We start from the raw sequence: 4,259 nt of genomic DNA on the forward strand, positions 1-4,259 counted from the left end.
CTGGCTAACACACGAAAATGAAGACTACACACATACCAATTAGAAAACCCTGTTAGGATCTAATTCTGAGAGTAGAAAACTCAACGGACATTATGAAAGCTTAAACCAAGTTTAGTTTTCCCCAGAGGGTCAATACAGCTGCGTTGAGACAAAACATCATGTTTCCACCACCACAAGTGTGTATATATACTCCAATTTAGGCACTCCTCCTTCTCTCCAATCCTTACATCTTTTATGGTTCGACAGGAAGACGAAGTAATAGGGTAATAAACCATTGTTTCTCCCTTAACTTCTTGGCGCATCCATCCCTTTAGCGGGATCATTTTCGTCAACATCCGCTGAATTGTAGAGCGCCAAATTCAAATAAAAAAATTCAAATTCAAATTACAAAAAATATTTTATTTTCATGAAATCACAAGTGCAATATACCAAAACACAGCTTAGTTTGTTGGCGTGTCAGATAAAAAAATTATAATCTTTACAGCGAAAGCAAACCAAGCGTTTATGTTAGGACAGCTCTCTCAGCACACAAAACATAACAAATAGCTAGCAGCAAAGTAGATTGGTCACGAAAGTCAGAAAAGCAATCAAATTAATCGCTTACCTTTGATGATCTTCGGATGTTTGCACTCACGAGACTCCTAGTTACACAATAAATGTTTGTTTTGTTTGATAAAGATTATTTTTATATCCAAAAACCTCCATTTGGTTGGCGTGTTTTGTTCAGTAATCCACAGGCTCGTGCAGGTCACGAATGGCAGACAAAAATTCCAAATAGTATCCGTAAAGTTCGTAGAAACATGTCAAACGTTTTTTATAATCAATCCTCAGGTTGTTTTTACAATAAATAATCAAAAATATTTCAACCGGACGGTAGCTTTTTCAATAGGAGAGAGAGAGAAAAGGTCTGCTCCAAGCTGCTCGCGCATGCAAAAATCTAAGGACACCCAGCTATCCACTGAAGCGATGTGATCATTCTCACTAATATTTCAGAATAAAAGCCTGAAACTATGTCTAAAGACTGTTCACACCATGTGTAAGCCATAGGGAAAGGAATCTAGTTGATATCCCTTTAAATGGAGGGAAGGCATGCAATGGAACAGAGAGGTTTCAGAAAAACAGCACTTCCTGGTTGGATTTTCCTCAGGTTTTCGCCTGCAATATCAGTTCTGTTAAACTCACAGACCATATTTTGACCGTTTTGGAAACTTTAGAGTGTTTTCTATCCTAATCCGACAATTATATGCATATTCTAGCTTCTGGGCCTGAGAAATAGGCAGTTTCATTTGGGTACGTTTTTCATCCAAACATCAAAATACTGCCCCCTAGTCTCAAGAGGTTCTGACTTGACCTCAACCCCCTTGATGTCTAATCCAAAGATCTCCACCCGTATCACCTATAGCAATCCTGTCCCTGCCTCCTGTCTACCCAGCACATTCCAAAGCCATCTAGCTCCTACAGATAACCATTAACTTCTGATGTAAAAACCAGTCTCGATCACCCCTCAGATACTATAGTCTTACTTCTGATGTATAATGTCTCTAGGATAGCAATGTTCCAAGTTTAACCTAGAATCCAACAACCTACAACAACCTCTCTCTCTCTCTCTCTCTCTCTCTCTTTCTCTTCTAAGGGCTTTATTGGCATGGGAAACATGTGTTTTAACATTGCCAAAGCAAGTGAGGTAGATAATATACAAAAGTGAAATAAAAATTAACCGTAAACATTACACAAACAGAAGTTTCAAAACAATAAAGACATTACACATGTCATATTAGGTACAGTGCCTTGCGAAAGTATTCGGCCCCCTTGAACTTTGCGACCTTTTGCCACATTTCAGGCTTCAAACATAAATATATAAAACTGTATTTTTTTGTGAAGAATCAACAACAAGTGGGACACAATCTTGAAGTGGAACGACATTTTTTGGATATTTCAAACTTTTTTAACAAATCATAAACTGAAAAATTGGGCGTGCAAAATTATTCAGCCCCTTTACTTTCAGTGCAGCAAACTCTCTCCAGAAGTTCAGTGAGGATCTCTGAATGATCTAATGTTGACCTAAATGACTAATGATGATAAATACAATCCACCTGTGTGTAATCAAGTCTCCGTATAAATGCACCTGCACCTGTGATAGTCTCAGAGGTCCGTTAAAAGCGCAGAGATCATCATGAAGAACAAGGAACACACCAGGCAGGTCCGAGATACTGTTGTGAAGAAGTTTAAAGCTGGATTTGGATACAAAAAGATTTCCCAAGCTTTAAACATCCCAAGGAGCACTGTCCAAGCGATAATATTGAAATGGAAGGAGTATCAGACCACTGCAAATCTACCAAGACCTGGCCGTCCCTCTAAACTTTCAGCTCATACAAGGAGAAGACTGATCAGAGATGCAGCCAAGAGGCCCATGATCACTCTGGATGAACTGCAGAGATCTACAGCTGAGGTGGGAGACTCTGTCCATAGGACAACAATCAGTCGTATATTGCACAAATCTGGCCTTTATGGAAGAGTGGCAAGAAGAAAGCCAAAGCCACCTGTCTCCCAGGTGCCAAAAGCCACCTGGGAGACACACCAAACATGTGGAAGAAGGTGCTCTGGTCAGATGAAACCAAAATTGAACTTTTTGGCAACAATGCAAAACGTTATGTTTGGCGTAAAAGCAACACAGCTCATCACCCTGAACCCACCATGCCCACTGTCAAACATGGTGGTGGCAGCATCATGGTTTGGGCTTGCTTTTCTTCAGCAGGGACAGGGAAGATGGTTAAAATTGATGGGAAGATGGATGGAGCCAAATACAGGACCATTCTGGAAGAAAACCTGATGGAGTCTGCAAAAGACCTGAGACTGGGACGGAGATTTGTCTTCCAACAAGACAATGATCCAAAACATAAAGCAAAATCTACAATGGAATGGTTCAAAAATAAACATATCCAGGTGTTAGAATGGCCAAGTCAAAGTCCAGACCTGAATCCAATCGAGAATCTGTGGAAAGAACTGAAAACTGCTGTTCACAAATGCTCTCCATCCAACCTCACTGAGCTCGAGCTGTTTTGCAAGGAGGAATGGGAAAATTTTTCAGTCTCTCGATGTGCAAAACTGATAGAGACATACCCCAAGCGACTTACAGCTGTAATCACAGCAAAAGGTGGCGCTACAAAGTATTAACTTAAGGGGGCTGAATAAATTTGCACGCCCAATTTTTCAGTTTTTGATTTGTTAAAAAAGTTTGAAATATCCAATAAATGTCGTTCCACTTCATGATTGTGTCCCACTTGTTGTTGATTCTTCACAAAAAAATACAGTTTTATATCTTTATGTTTGAAGCCTGAAATGTGGCAAAAGGTCGCTAAGTTCAAGGGGGCCGAATACTTTCGCAAGGCACTGTATATATACAGTGTTGTAACAATGTACAAATGGTTAAAGTACACAAGGGAAAGTAAATATGGGTTGTATTTACAATTGTTTGTTTCTCTCTCTTTCACACATTAACAAGATATCATAGTTTCCCTTCAAAATTCGACCTATTATGGATGAACGTCATTTTTTTTTAAAAGCGTTAATTCCGCGTGGTTACAGGGTTCGTTCCGCGTGGTTAAGGCTGTGGTATTTTAATTAAATTTTTACCTTTATTTAACTAGGCAAGTCAGTTAAGAAGAAATTCTTATTTTCAATGACGGCCTAGGAACAGTGGGTTAACTGGTCTAGGAACAGTGGGTTGACTGGTCTAGGAACAGTGGGTTAACTGCCTGTTCAGGGGCAGAACGACAGATTTGTACCTTGTCAGCTCGGGGGTTTGAACCAACACTAACCACTAGGCTACCCTGCCACCCCTATTACCATGAGGTATCATCAATATTCTCACGGCTTGCTAGAGCACTTTCGTAGCCCAGTGGCGTGTTCTGGAACCGAACATCACGAGTTCACTCCCTGTACTGGGTAATCCTTTTCATTTTTTTTGTTGGTGAGAGCAGAGGAAGGCATAAATCGTTGTTCTCGGGACCTTTTCAAACATCCGAAATCGCTGTCTTTTTCTAGTGATCCGTCTGTATGCAAAGCATACATAACATTTTAGATAATACACTCCCTTGTGTCTGAACAGCCACAGTACAGGATGGGATGGAAGACCCAACTCACACAGAAGTCATGCTTTTACAGTTGTCTGTGCGATGAGGAGCCGTGCCGTCCCTGTCGCTTCATACTGGTCAGCCCTCTTCCAGCTCCAAACCAGACTAAACATTGGACTCATAAAC

This window comes from Oncorhynchus kisutch, linkage group LG28 (assembly GCF_002021735.2).
Source record: "Oncorhynchus kisutch isolate 150728-3 linkage group LG28, Okis_V2, whole genome shotgun sequence".
Lineage (NCBI taxonomy): Eukaryota > Metazoa > Chordata > Actinopteri > Salmoniformes > Salmonidae > Oncorhynchus > Oncorhynchus kisutch.